Consider the following 16,163-nt stretch of genomic DNA (forward strand, 5'->3'; position numbering starts at 1 on the left):
CCATGACTGTAGGCCAATAGATGTGTGGATTGATAGATAAGGGGGTTAAACAAGCATTTACAATGCAATGGTCTCGGCATTGGTAAAGTTAGAGCTATTGGCACTGCTCATGACATTATTCTTGTTTATGTTTTTGTTTTTAAAACATTTAAAGAAACGGCATTGTTATTTACAATGTCAATAGCTCTAACTTTAACAATGCCGAGAGGTGCCCAGGTCATGGTTAGTTGCAGGGGGTGGTTGTGCTCTATGCACATTCAAATCTTGGCCTCTCCTTTTGGTGCGAGCTTGTCGCCTGTGCTCTTTCTTTCTTTAGCCTTTCCCTTCTAGGATTACCCTTGGGCGTGAGGGCAGCAGAGTTCTACCCACCTGTCCATTTAATTGCCTGCCCCTCTGCGGAGGGGTCGTTTTCAATCAATAAACAGTGTCAATCTTATGCACATTCACTGTTTGGCCTCTTTGTTTATCTGCTCTCTCTCCTCCCCAGGCCCCCATCTCTCTTCGAATGGACTGGACTGGAGGGGCTTCTATTGAAACCCTAGTGCTTTGATTACCAGCTGAATCCTTTGCCCCCCGCGACTCCACGTGCCCCTCCACTCCTGAGCTTTCCCCTCACAAACCGTGTGTCCTGGTGCTTTTGCCCAGTCAGGCCAATGGACGTGAGACAGGATTACAACTAATAATGCCAATAAAGGTTGTAATAAAAAAGCATTTATACTAACAATACTAAACATAAATTGTGTTACTATAGCGCTTGTAACCTCAGTGTTTTTTTCTAGGCTTTATAAATAGCTGATATTGTTTCTCTCCATTTTAATGACACTCGGGTTGCAAAAGCTTATTAAATGGAAACCTGAGCTCGAGAAACACGGTCCTTTATAGCCTATAAAGGGCCGTGTTTCTCTCCCCGGGTTTCCACTTAATAAGCTTTTAGACCCCGAGTGTCATTAAAAAGTAGAAAAACAATATCAGCTATTTATAGTGCCAGGAAAAAAATACAGAGTTAACAAGCGCTAGAGGGTAACTGTAAGTATGCCACCCAGGCAGGTCTGCCGCCCTCACCCCGTCTTTGAGACGGTGACCCCAGTACATTGTCAGAGAGCAGCAGAACCAGGTGAGTGCCCCCCCACCCCCCACACATCCCCTCCTCTCCAATCTAGACCCTTTGTGTACCACCCTGGGGGGGGGGGGATGCATTAAATGAGCCTCCCTGCGGCTCGGCCTGCCCTGTTGAACAAACAGGGGGCTTGGGGGCTGACCTCAGCTGCAGAAGCCATTGTCAGGTGGGCCCCTGAGCTCCGAGGACTGGCCCCCGCGGTGACTAATGGCAGCCGGGCTCAGGCAGGAGCCGGCCTTCCTGTGCGCTTTGTGTCTTCACAATACCCCCAGCATGTTTGCTCTTGGGCACTTTAAAGGGGCATGCGTCTTACAAGACATGCCTGCCTGTTTGCACAGCTTATCTTTTCTTCTCCTTGTCTAGGGCCTGAATTCCTTGAAAATCCTGCTCTGTTTTTTTTTCTTTTAATGTCACAAAACCTGCTTTTTGGCGGTAATTCATGAGTCACTGTTGTGGGATTAGGCCCGAGTTAAGTGACTTCCGCCAGCGCGCTCCCCTGCCTTTCATGTCTGATATCACACACCGCGCCCTTCTCCGGCTTGGCGCTGGCACCTCAGTGCCACGGTCTGCGCTGGCTCGGGGTGTTTGATGTTTGCTGCGAGATCCCTGAAAGGGCACCTGGAACACTGGTGCGGTGTTTACAGCGGAGTAGGTGCCTGCCTGCCAAGCTCACAGCCCTGATATAGCGCCTAGCGACCGCATCCTAAGAAATGGGATCCCAGTTGTGGCTCAATGGTATAAAGACACTTCACAAAAAGTTGTTTGCAACTCCCAAGGCTGAAGCCAGATCAATGCTGCAGCTGCTAGTCTGGAATAGCCAATGCACACATTCCCTAAAAAACAGGAGGTACGAGGCGAGATCTGTCAGGCGCCATTTGCCAAAGAAAGACAGACTGGTGCCCTTTGATAAATCCAGATTGCAGTTAAATTAGAAACTAAGGTGCCACGAAGACTGTGAAGCAGGCACGAAGCCCTACAACTACACAGAGCCCCGACATGAAAAGAGCCGAGTCACTATTGTGGGATTAGGCCCGAGCTAAGTGACTTCCGCCAGCGCGCTCCCCTGCCTTTCATGTCTGATATCACACACCGCGCCCTTCTCCGGCGTGGCGCTGGCACCTCAGTGCCACGGTCTGCGCTGGCTCGGGGTGTTTGATGTTTGATGCGTGATCCCTGAAAGGGCACCTGGAACACTGGTGCGGTGTTTACAGCGGAGTAGGTGCCTGCCAAGCTCACAGCCATGATACTTTCTGAGAAAAGAAAAACATCTACTCTCGCAGCCTCGGCGGGAAAAATACGGGTTCCGCAGCGACTGGGGTTGTTCCGGTGATTGGAGACTCTACATGCCTTGGTAGAGAAGCCACAGGCCTCTTGAACAAGGAGATCAGGTGAGGGAGCAACGCCGGGACACCACCGCCTTTCTCCGAGGCTGAGAAGAACTGCCTCGGAGAAACGCAGCGTCCTTTTCGGATTGGGGGGCGTGTTTTGCTGTTGTCTCCTCCCTGAGACTTTTCGCAAAAAACACGCCCCCCGATCCGAAAAGGACGGGGCATGATTGGAGTGACGGGACCTCTTCTCCAATGGCTGGCCAGCATTTACTAGGCCAGCCAATGGAGAACAGGGTAGAAGAGGGGCGGGTGCAAGCCCCTCTTCTCAAAGACATTAAATCTCCGGACTTCCGGTCTGCCGACCGGATGGTCCCGAGACCTAAAAAGGAAGGCATTTTAGTAAAGAAGCTTTAACAGCAGTAAACATGCACAAGGTTGATACTGAAAAGTGCATATTTTCATATAAGTGCACTGATTTATCTTCTGCTGGTGTTCACAGCACTGAAACCTGGCAGACATTCAAGCATATTTATCAGTTAAATGTGGAAATATACTAATTTCAGCTTAATGTTTCCAACCCAAACTAAATATGGATAAATACAGATAAAATTAGCAAAAAATAAATATGAATAAATACAGATGGAAATGGCAAATAAATAAATACCATAAAACCGGGAGCCCTAAACAAACAAGTGCGATGTCTGAATTCGTGCCAATGTAACTTTTTATTAAAAATCAGGGTAGCATGTTTGCGTGAGGGCAACAGGTCAGTAGAAATCAACAGTGGAGAGAGAGTGAGAGAGTGAGAGAGTGAGAGAGTGAGAGAGTGAGAGTGAGAGAGTGAGAGAGTGAGAGAGTGAGAGAGTGAGAGAGAGCGAGATCAACAGTGCAGAGAGAGAGCGAGATCAACAGTGCAGAGAGAGAGAGAGCGAGATCAACAGTGGAGAGAGAGAGAGCGAGATCAACAGTGGAGAGAGAGAGCGAGATCAACAGTGGAGAGAGAGAGAGAGAGAGAGAGAGAGAGAGATCAACAGTGGAGAGAGAGAGAGAGAGAGAGATCAACAGTGGAGAGAGAGAGAGAGAGAGAGAGATCAACAGTGGAGAGAGAGAGAGAGATCAACAGTAGAGAGAGAGAGAGAGAGAGAGAGAGAGAGAGAGAGAGAGAGAGAGAGAGAGAGAGAGATATCCACAGTAGAGAGAGAGAGAGCGAGAGATCAACAGTGGAGGGAGAGAGAGAGAGAGCGCGCGCGCTCAGGTTCAACTCAACATAGTGCAAAGCCACACATAGCTTACGAGACAGTGACAACACGGGGGTGGAAACGTAAGGCGAAGTTTTATAAAACAGTGAGGATATAAATCCTAAAGTTATTACCTACGATAATGACGCTGTAAGAGAAGTACACAACAGAGGCATTGCAAACGGCAGATAAATTACTGTACAAGTAATCTGCAGGGCCAGTGGCTAGCTCTACCAAGCCATATCTCCACAAGGACCCAAGCAACTCAGGAAACGTTACCTGTAATGTGGGTGCCTATGAAAGGATTGCATCTCAATAACCAGGGACCTGATTCCAACTGCCCTGTTACTCCTCCCTGTATTGAACCCATCCCCATGTGAACAGAGTTACGGATATCGGATGCACTAGTAACTCGAGAGGGAGTCCAGAGATTACATCTGGGACCCCGAGGGTCGCCTCAGAAATATATAATTTTTGGCGAAACAAGGCTTCCTTTGAGTTTCTCCTCCTGGCGACAATACACCAGTGTGGTTGGAAGTGGAAAAGGTTCTCCTCAAGAATATAAACCACCTTTCGATTCTCACGGCCAATCGTCTTGGCTCTTGGCTCGTCTTGTCACCACCCATTCTAGGTCCATCTTTAAGAACACTAAAATAGCTCTCTTGAAAATAGATAGGACAATGGAAGTCAGTATGAAGGGTTCCAACATGGAATCGGTTTGGTTAAACACCAAAAATCTTTATAATGGTAAACCCCTATTCCTTGACTTCTGATGCTAAAAAGGTATTTTTTTTCTCCACCAATTGGAAAATACTGCATACCCAATGACATTCAGGGAACCTCAAACTAGATATCAATTAGCTGATATAGAATTTTATAATTTCCCGAAAGTGAGGGCTGCCGTTGCGAAATCCAGACTGTCCCCTAGTTCCCCATTGTTGCCCACATTTTTAACAAAAATAAATAAGTTTGGCCATCAGGTCTCCCAGATCTACAAACTTTTGCGTCCCAAATCCTCAAAGCTTAATGTTAAGATTGTTGATTACTGGAACTTGCTTTCGTCTACTCAGTTAGCCGAAGACTCGTGGTCCTCATTATGGAGTTCAGTTTCACATAATAAGATTTCCCCAGTTCTATATCAAACTAAATTCTGGTTATTACATAAGGATTTTTGGACACTGTCTAGACTGTTTTCCATGGGGATCCGGGAGGATGACATGTGTTGGAATTGTAATCAAGGCAGAGGAGATATGGCTCACCTTATTTTGCATTGTTCTGTAGTGAAACCCTTCTGGGATAAGGTCTACTTGTTTCTGAATAAACTATGTGTGTGCTTCCCAGGGATTTGCCAACCGTGGTAACTGCTTTTTTACAGGTGGATTTGCAGTTGGAGGTTGACCGAGCTCGTCTTGATCTATTGTTGATTTCTGCAGTTAAAATGGTACTCACCAATTGGAACGATACTAGCAAGGCCTCCTACAATTGCTGGATGAACTGGGTCATACACCTCAGGGGGGCAGATAACATTGCCTTGCAAAATTCGCCCTGGAAACCCTCAATGAGGAGAATGTGGTCTACCCTGGACGAATACTTTGCTTCTCATAAACCGCCATGAACTCTTTATTTTGAACGATAATTGCAATGAGACACTTACATTTATGAAAATTGTGCTTGCCAGATATTTACTGTATTATGTTATGTTAAGTATAGGGCTCGAGGTTCTGGACAGTCTCTTCTGTCTTTTCTCTTCCCCTTCTGATTTTCTTTTCCTCTTTCTTTTCCTCATTCTATTTTTTCATCTTCTCTTGAGCTGGTGATTAAGAGGTTATTTTATTGTCAAGATGTACATGTATTGCCTGTAATTGCTTTATGATAATTTGAAGTATCATATTATGTACATTGTGATACTTGGCCATGTTACCACCTCCTGTTAGATCCTCTCATTTTCTTTTTTTGCCTTCTTTTCCATAAAATTCAATAAAGATCATTTGGGGAAAAAAAAAGAAAAAAAAATATATATAATTAAGAGAGTCAGGAATGCCACACCTGAGTCGCCAAGTAATTCCTCACCTCTTTCTGGAGTTTCACCGGGCGGTTTCGACTGAAATATTTAAGTAAAATGCACAGATCTGGTTATTCCATCAGGATTAGTAACTTTGCATTACCGCCCCATCGAAATTACGAAGGGACTGAAATGATGTGGGGAACAACCACCACGTAGATGCTGCACGGGACAATGCTTCAACTGTCTGTGAAACCGGTTTGATCTGAATCATGCTTAGAAAGCTTTTCAACAACTGATCGAACTCTTTTGGTGAGTAAAGGCAGCCTTTGTAATATAAGCGAGCATAAAAAGGAGAGTGAATACCAGAATTACCATTGCGGGCAGTTTTCTACAACGTCCATGAGAATTTATAATCAGACAACGGAGTGGAACGGATAAAAATATAAGTCCATCTTCAAAGATATGCACTCCAATTGATTTCCTATCACAATCACTCATTTCTGTGGCTTTATGTGGGAAACAATCTTTAGAACGTGGTCTTTACCACACAATGCCTTTACCACACAGTCTTGGCCAAGTAAGCCTTTACAACAAAATAGTAAGTATATATCAGAGGGTGTGTGTGTGTGCGTGTGTGTGTTTTTATTTTTTAAATTTTTTTTTCTAAACAAACTCCTTCCCACTCCAAAAGAGTCCTGTCACTCAAGGGAGGGTGTGGCCAAGAACGATAATTTCTTATTAAAGGTTGCTGATTACAAACAGAGACGCGTTTCAACACTTAAAATACCTTTTTCAATCTGGATTTCTCAAGATCGTGCAGGTGAGTATTTAAAAATATTAAGTTAATTTTGGTAGAAATGAGGAAACAGCACTCCGTTCAATTACTGACAAGCTGGCGTCTTCGTAAACATACAATTCCAGCCTGCTGCGAGCGTGCGGTTTAATGTCTCAGAAATGTAGCACTCACACTCTCAGTTCAAAAGATCTTGCAGCAAAGCCTGCATTTCTCCGTTCTTGCCCGCATTAGGTTCGCCACTTGCCCTCGCCAACACTACTGGATAACAGTGCCCTACTCCATAATCCTCCGCACGGTCATGCACATCCAGGGCACAGGCTTCAGTATGAGGAGCCTGCACATCCCGCGGCGAGCCCCTCCAGCCTCTCCCTTTACACATGCCGCAGTGCTAGGTAAAGGGGCTAAGAGGTTGCTTCAAATCGCCTTCCACTCTCCTTGCGGTCTGCCTCTCAGCACCTGAACGTAGGTGGTGCACTTGGTGGTGCTACCGCGCCAAAATATTCAAACAAACTCCTTCCCACTCCAAAAGAGTCCTGTCACTCCAAGGGTGTGGCCAAGAATGATAATTTATTAAAGTTTGCTTGTTACAACTAGAGACGCGTTTCAACACTTAAAATGCCTTTATCAAACTGGATTTCTCAAGAGCGTGCAGGTAAGTATTTAGAAATATGAAGTTCATTTTGGTAAAAATGAGGAAACAGCACTCCGTTCAATTACTGACAAGCTGGCGTCTTTGTGAAAATACAATTTCCAGCCTGCTGCGAGCGCGCTGTTTAATGTCTCAGAAATGTAGCACCTACACTCTCAGTTAAAAAGAAAAGCCTGCATTTCTCCGTTCTTACCCGCATTCGGTTTGCCACTTGCCCTCACTGTTGGATAACCGTGCCCTACTCCGTAATCCTCCGCACTGTCATGCACATCCAGGGAACAGGCTAAAATGGGATCAATCTGTCACGGGCGGTCCGAGCCAGGAAACCGGATTTCCTAATATTAGAGAAGCACCTACTCTCGCCGTGACGAAAATAAACTCGGACTCCGAAGTTGCATGCAGATTCTTTAATATCCAAGTGCAAAACGACGCGTTTCACCTTTACGGCTTGATCGCGCTCGAAAATGCAACAAACCACCATGTTTAAATACATTAGTTCATTAAAAGACGGACTTTCACATAACAGCAGGCTAGATGTTTCTTAGGCGGCCATCTTGTAAGGTTGTCTTGATGCAATTAATCCATTCAAATAGTAACATGATAATACAGTTTCAAATAAATGCATATTCACAGACAAAAAATATTTGATTATGGTGGTAATTACAAGAAGTTATCTAGAATATCGCCCGAGTGGCGTGAACACGCAGTAATAACCCACTCATTATCGGATAGCCTATCATATGGCTAGTAACTGTTTATCACAACTTATCATATGGTCGTATGCCCGTACACTTTAATAGCCCAGATAGTCTGTATATATACCATTATAGGGCTAAAGAGAATGTGTCAAACTTCGTGATAACGTGAGTTGCATTATCGTCTGTAATCCAATCGCCCGAGTGGGCGTGACCAAATAGTCCCTGCTCCCATATTACCAAAATACAAAATTCTTAAAGAGACCCTTGTGCCTCCCTATATTAAATAAAACGGGACTATAGTTCATGTTATCAACAAACCAAGGAGGAGGTAACCGGGAATTATTGTTGAGGAAATTAGAATCCCGTTACATTGTGGATTTTGAAAGCCTCGCACCTAAGGGTCTAAATATGAGCGAGGAATTAGCCGTACATCTGCATGAATGAAAGTATATTGATGGTTTAGCTCTAGCTGTTTAAGACTCATTTTAAATTTTGAATTTTGTATTTGTTTGTATTTCAGACGGTGTCACATGAACATTGAGGAAGGAAGTCACATTTAATGTAATGATTACATGTATCAAGTTCTAGGATCTGTTTGTAGGGATTAGGGTTCTAATTTAACATGATGTCGTTTTTGATCGTTTTTTGCCTTTAGGCCCACTTGGGCACTACTAGAGTATGTAACTTTATTAAATTGACAAAGGGAGGTATTCCTACCTGAGGGCCTCTCCTTTGGATATATGATGGGTTTGTTGATAACATGAACTATAGTCCCGTTTTATTTAATATAGGGAGGCACAAGGGTCTCTAAGAATTTTGTATTTTGGTAATATGGGAGCAGGGACTATTTGGTCACGCCCACTCGGGCGATTGGATTACAGACGATAATGCAACTCACGTTATCACGAAGTTTGACACATTCTCTTTAGCCCTATAATGGTATATATACAGACTATCTGGGCTATTAAAGTGTACGGGCATACGACCATATGATAAGTTGTGATAAACAGTTACTAGTGGGAACAACCTTTACAACGCAACTTTTACAACGCACTACCATTACAACGCATTTTTTACAACGCATAATCCATTACAACGCATGACACTACAACGCATTTTTAAAAACTACCTTTACAACGCATTCCATTACAACGCATACTACCATTACAACGCATACCATTACAACGCATAATATTACACTATACTATCCAACACTTACCCTACTGATGCACCCCCTGGAGTTAGAATAGTAATTTTTACCCCTACACTATCCAACACTTACCCTACTGTTGCACCCCCTGGAGTTAGAATAGTAATTTTTACCCCTACACTATCCAACACTTACCCTACTGTTGCACCCCCTGGAGTTAGAATAGTAATTTTTACCCCTACACTATCCAACATTTACCCTACTGTTGCACCCCCTGGAGTCAGAATAGTAATTTTTACCCCTATACTATCCAACACTTACCCTACTGATGCACCCCCTGGAGTTAGAATAGTAATTTTTACCCCTATACTATCCAACACTTACCCTACTGATGCACCCCCTGGAGTTAGAATAGTCATTTTTACCCCTATACTATCCAACACTTACCCTACTGATGCACCCCCTGGAGTTAGAATAGTAATTTTTACCCCTATACTATCCAACACTTACCCTACTGATGCACCCCCTGGAGTTAGAATAGTAATTTTTACCCCTATACTATCCAACACTTACCCTACTGATGCACCCCCTGGAGTTAGAATAGTAATTTTTACCCCTATACTATCCAACACTTACCCTACTGATGCACCCCCTGGAGTTAGAATAGTAATTTTTACCCCTACACTATCCAACACTTACCCTACTGTTGCACCCCCTGGAGTTAGAATAGTAATTTTTACCCCTATACTATCTAATACTTACCTTAAATGTAATTTAATATTATGCGTTGTAATGGTATGCGTTGTAAAGGTAGTATGCGTTGTAATGGTAATGCGTTGTAAAGGTATTTTTTAAAAATGCGTTGTAGTGTCCTGCGTTGTAATGTCATGCGTTGTAATGGATTATGCGTTGTAAAAAATGCGTTGTAAGTGCATGCGTTGTAAAAGTGTGCGTTGTAACGTCATACATCCGTTACTAGCCATATGATAGGCTATCCGATAATGAGTGGGTTATTACTGCGTGTTCACGCCCACTCGGGCGATATTATAGATAACTTCTTGTAATTACCACCATAATCAAATATTTTTTGTCTGTGAATATGCATTTATTTGAAACTGTATTATCATGTTACTATTTGAATGGATTAATTGCATCAAGACAACCTTACAAGATGGCCGCCTAAGAAACATCTAGCCTGCTGTTATGTGAAAGTCCGTCTTTTAATGAACTAATAATGTATTTAAACATGGTGGTTTGTTGCATTTTCGAGCGTGATCAAGCCGTAAAGGTGAAACGCGTCGTTTTGCACTTGGATATTAAAGAATCTGCATGCAACTTCGGAGTCCGAGTTTATTTTCGTCACGGCGAGAGTAGGTGCTTCTCTAATATATATATATATTTATATATATTTCGAAACAGTTGATTCCAAGCCAGAAAAGAATCCACACGAGCCCACTCGATCATCAAAGCAGCTTTATTCTTCACAGGGCAGAAGAGGACGACGCGTTTCGACCACGTCCGTGGTCTTGGTCACATGACCATAGTCTCCATTTGCACCAGTTAAATAGGGTAAGTGCACTTTTTTTAAAAGCATACACATAGAAAAAATAATAATAAATAAACCACAAATTTGTGTAATTGCAAATTTTACGGAATTACAATTCCAGAGAAGTACAGAAAGTAATTTAACAATACAATTCTTTTCATTGTATGTTTGTGACAGTAACCATGGTGAGTATGCAAAGGTGTGGTTTCACATCTGTTTACATGTCATGGAGGACTAGTGCCTGTTGGTAAACTATGTAATCAAATTTGGTGTGGTTTCAAAATCATGTGATAGAGATTTGTTCTCACAAACATAAAGCGAAAAAATGTGATGGAGGGTCTAGTGCCCTTTGAACATCTTATCCAAATGTTGACTTGGAGTAGGGAGAACTCCGGTGCTCGTAATTCTATCATTGATGTGAGATACAGGTGAATTCATAGTGATGTTCCTGTATAGAATCAAAAAGACAGATTGAATTAATAACATAGTTTAACACAACCATGGTTCAAGGACATAGCTATATATCACATTCACTGGTTACATGTAATTTCCTAAATCCTGTACATTCAATAAATTATGATCAAATAAAGACAAAAGTGCAATTTTTTTGGGGGGGGGTGGGGTTTTCAGAGGGGGAGAGAGATATGGGCAGGGCATGAGTAGCCCACCAAGGTCTTTATGTTTCAGTATCAATTGGTGTTTCATTATAGGTGGGAATAAAGTTCCTCGTCCTGATTCAGGCCGTCCGGGAATTTGGTGCCTGCCAGGAGGATGAGACGTGATTCAAGTTTGCGTAAAGAAGCAATACGGTTCCCTCCTCTCGTATTGGGTTTGACTGTATCCAATCCAAAATATTTGGCTTTGGTCCAGTCCGCCCCATGTTCCTTCGAGAAATGTCTTGCCGTGCTGTAAGTTTGGTCGCAATTCGTGATTGCTCGCCAGTGTTCTAGGATACGTTTTTTAATCGGAAAGGTGGTTGATCCGATATACCATAGCTGGCAAGGACATACTATTGCATACACCACGAAGTCAGTATTACATGTAATGAGTTTCGGTATTTTCCAGAGCGTTTTCGTTCTTTTGAGTGTGACTTCTGATACATTATTGCTGTTTTTACAAGCCTTACAATTCCCACATTTCCGGAAACCCTTCATTTGCTGAAGCCAGCTTGTTTCTTTCGTTTGTAAATGGCTATGTACCAGCATGTCTCTGAGAGATGGACTTCTCATGTATGTAATTGATGGGGTGGCCCCTATTTCATTTCTCAAAATTGGGTCCTGTCTAAGGATGTCCCATCTGTTCTTGAGGATACTCCGCATCTGATTGGATTGACTGCAATATTTCGTTATGAATCTTACTGTTTTTTTGGGACTGTTCTGAGTAATTACAGTCTGCTTGGTTTTGTTGAGAATTTCATCCCTTGATTGACTATCCACTCTTTTTTCAGCCTGCAGTATCGCTTTTCTGGGGTACCCTCTTTCCTTGAATCTCATTTTCATTTCCTGCTTCGTTTTTTCATACATTGGGTTGGTACTGCAATTACGCTTAGCTCTTAGAAATTCACTATAGGGGATTCCCCACCTGAAACTCGGTGGATGTGCACTGGCAGCATGCAGGATTGAATTTCCTGCTGTTTTCTTCCTAAAAAGATTAGTGCTAATTCTGCCGTTATCATTACTGAGTTTCAGATCAAGGAAATCGACACATTCTTGACTGTAGTGTTTAGTAAATTTAAGATTGACATCATTCTGGTTAAGGCAATTGATAAACAGATTGAGTTCCGCCTCTGTTCCTTCCCACACAAAAAAGATGTCATCAATGTATCTGAGCCATTTTGATACACATAGAGTCCAATGTTCAGTTTGTTCGTTCCAGAGCACCTGCTTCTCCCACCAGCCAACCATCAGATTGGCATAGCTGGGAGCGAAGCAGGTGCCCATGGAAGTGCCTTGTAGTTGTTTGTAGAATTCCTTTTCAAACATGAAAACGTTCTCCTTTAGACAGATATTAATCATGTCCAAAAGCATGAGTGTGTGTTCCAGCAGTTCTATTCTACGCTTTTTGAGAAAGAATTTACAGGCTTTCACACCATCATCATGTCTGATGCTGGTGTATAATGCCTCTACGTCCAGACAAACCATCCAATGATTTGTTCCTAGTTTAACATCCTTGATTTTCAGTAGAAAGTCTGTGGTATCTCTAAGATAGGATGAGAGATCTTTGACAAAGGGAAAAAGGAAGTGATCCACATACGTGCTAGTATTTTCAAGCAGACTGTTTTTTGATGAGACGATAGGTCTCCCTGGAGGTTCGATCATGTCTTTATGTACCTTCGGAAGAAGGTAAAGTGTCGGGGTTGTGGGAGTATTGTTTGTGAGGAATTGTTTCTCGTCCCATGAAAGTAGGCCTTTATCATGCCAAGTTTGAAGTTTGTCATGATAAGTTCTTTTTAGGTCACTAGTATATTTCCTGTCTACTTTACAATAGCATGTAGGGTTATTCAACTGGCGTAATGCCTCTTTGGTATACATCGATCTTGTCATAATGACAACATTACCTCCCTTATCGGAGGGTTTGATCACTATTTCCTGATCTTTTTGTAGAGTGTTGACCACCCCCCACTGGTTCTTAGTCAGATTGTTACTCTGTGGATTTTCCTTTTTGAGAAGATCAAGGAAATCTTGTGCCACTAGGTCACTAAAAACATCAATATTGTCTTTGGCCAATGTTGGAATGTACTTAGATTTGGCTTTGAATGCTGTACTAGTGGTCTCCCTAGTGTCTAAATCAAGGGTAGTAATAATCTGGGATATCTGCGAGCATTCAAGGGGGTCAACAATCCTATCAGTGCCCACCGAAGATTCTGTTTCCCCCAGGGTGGTTATGGCATGTAATGTAGGTATATCACCAATCGATAAACCCTCATTGTCAGTAGTTGGTACTCTTAATGTTGTTTCGGTCTTTTTGTTAGCATGCATTATACATAATTTCAACTTCCTTTCAAATTTATATAAGTCAACACGTGCCTGTGCATAATCAAAACGCATGTCTGGACAAAAGGATAAGCCTAATTCTAATACATTGATTTCATCTTTGTTAAGTACTTTTTTAGTTAAATTAATTACCGTCATTTTTGATGTATTGTCCTCCATTATAGTGTTGATGTCTTCTGGCCTCTTGTTCCCATTCCAGTTGTCCTTGAGTTTCCTGCGTCTGATGTTTCTCTTGTGGTTTTGTCTGTGTTTTCTTGCTTTTTTCTTTTCGGTCTCCCACGGTTTGATTGTTCCTTTGCTTTCTGGAGAAGCCGTAACTCCTTGGAAAAAACCTGTTGGTCGGTACTCATTGAGGCGATACTGTCCGAGGATTCAAGGTCTGAGCTGAGATCGGTCGTTGATCCTTCCCTGCTTGACTCAAGGAGACTCAGTGTTTGATCTTTTGCAAGGTTTGTTCTTATTTTGTCAAATTTCCTCGCGAAAGTCAGTATTCGTCCTGACGCATAGTCTCTTTCATCTCGTGTAAACTTTCGTTGTTTTCTTGCTATGACGTCTTTCTCAAAGTTTTTCATGCGGTCATCGACTGTTTTGATCATTTCATCAACTTCCTTTTGATTACTTTCTTTTTTGAAATCCTCCATAAGATCCTGGATTTGTTTCAGTAAGTCTTTATGTTCATCCCAGGCATTCATGATCAGTATCTCTATCATTCTTTTTGAGCAGGCTGTTGTGTTATCGACCCAGTCCTTTAATACCTGTGGTTTGGGTATTGACAGCGTGGGGGTGATAAAGATCCGCAGTCCCCGGGGAATACGGTTAACATCCACATAATTCTGCAAGGCAGTTGCTTCCCACCATCTACTAATCTCTTTCCGTCTTAGACGCTCCAAGATATTGATTTTTTGTTTCAGGTTGGTTTGTATGGTGTCCGTTTTGGCATTACCTGTTTGTACATTGGACTGAGTTTTGCTGAAGATTGCCTTGGCGGATTCCTCACGCCCCTTCATAAACTCGTCTGCCATGATTATGATGAAATAGAAGAAAAAGTGCCTTGTTTGCACTCTGCTCTTGGTGATGATCGTACATATATATATATATATATATATATATATATATATATATATATATATATATATATATATATATATATATATATATATATATATCCATATCCATATCCAAAACCAAGTTCTCTTCAGCAGGAAGAAGAACGAGCCACACAAGAACAGCAGGTCCAGCAGCTTTATTCGGCTATTCAGGGCATGACGCATTTCGTAATAAAACTTTTTCAAATGCCTTCAAATCATGAATGCTCGCAAATGTCCACCTTTAAACCAGCTTGTCTCACTGCGATTGGCTGAAGTCATCTGGCAGGTACTAGGGAGTGTCTCGAAACTCGGCACTCCGAGTTTTCGCAAAAGCAGTCAAACAGCGTTAGTACTACCCTAGTGGGCGGTAACTGCCTCTTGTCCCAATGCACCTGGGTCTTATATATATATATTTATATATATTTATTATCTACTGGCGGTCGCCAGTAGATAGTTATAGTTAGGACCGAGTTCCCATAGGAAATCTGAAAATTCTATTTTGAATAACTTTGGCGCCGGTTGACGAATCCTCGCGACATTTTCAAAACTAATGGGGCGCTCCGCTCAGCTCCTACCCTGAAAGTTTTGGGGTGATTCGTCAAGCGGGGGCTGAGAAAAAAGGGGGGTCCCAAAACGCGTTTTCCCCATGCATTTTCCCATAGGACCTTTAGTCGAAGGTACAGCCCGAACGGCTAAACAGAATTACTTGAAATTTGGCAAAGAGGTAGTCCTCAGGTCAGGGATGTGCCTTTTGCATATATGGTGTCAATCTGTTCAGTAGTTCCTGAGAAAAATTGCAGTTAAAAGTACATAAATATCTATAGGCGCGCACCGTGCGCGCACGGTGCCGTGCGCGAGCCTAATTCTGATTGGTGGTTAGATGTCAGTCAACATTCGAATCGGTCGAAATCAGGAAGTGTTAGACGCCATTTTGTGTGTGGCAGTGAAAAACAAAGGTGGAGAACGTGAAAAGGGGGCAGGGTAGAGAGTTCCTGACCCCCTAGCCTTTGTCAGGGGGTCCCTGAAGGACCCCGAAGGGTGAACATTTTTTTTATTTTTTTTTCAAAAAATCGCGGGGTGCGCGCACGGTGGGCGCACGGTGAAAAACCCTTAAAAAAAAAAAAAAACATTTTAAACGAGCCATTCCATATTACAGGATACAGTCAATACATAGGTAGTTTATTGTAAAATAAATATATAAAAAGTATAATAATACATACATAAATGAGCATTTAAAAAACCTTACAAATTCACTAAAAAAAAAAACCATAGGTTTCACACACGTTATAGTTAGCTGGACATTTCACTCGTAAAAAACCATTGAAATTCCCCCGTTATGGTTAGTTCAGCTAAATATAACTCGTGCGACCGCAATCCACTGCTGATGATGTCACATATTACATCACTGTATTCACTAAGATAATGTTAATAAGTCAGTTATACAATTAATTTTACCAAAAAAACCCATCCATTTAGACACTTATTTACCCATTTATTCTTCCATTAACCTTTAGATATACATTTATAAAACATATGTCATTTTCAGATAAACACA

At 42.3% G+C, this 16,163-nt stretch overlaps 1 protein-coding gene across 10 annotated transcripts in view; it reads right to left on the bottom strand.

Annotated features, from left to right (window-relative positions):
• Window positions 1-16,163, bottom strand: part of TAX1BP1 (Tax1 binding protein 1) — a 712,600-nt gene that overhangs the window by 529,802 nt on the left and 166,635 nt on the right. The window lies entirely within an intron of this gene.

Source organism: Triturus cristatus, chromosome 10 (genome assembly GCF_964204655.1).
Source record: "Triturus cristatus chromosome 10, aTriCri1.1, whole genome shotgun sequence".
In the NCBI taxonomy this organism is placed as follows: domain Eukaryota; kingdom Metazoa; phylum Chordata; class Amphibia; order Caudata; family Salamandridae; genus Triturus; species Triturus cristatus.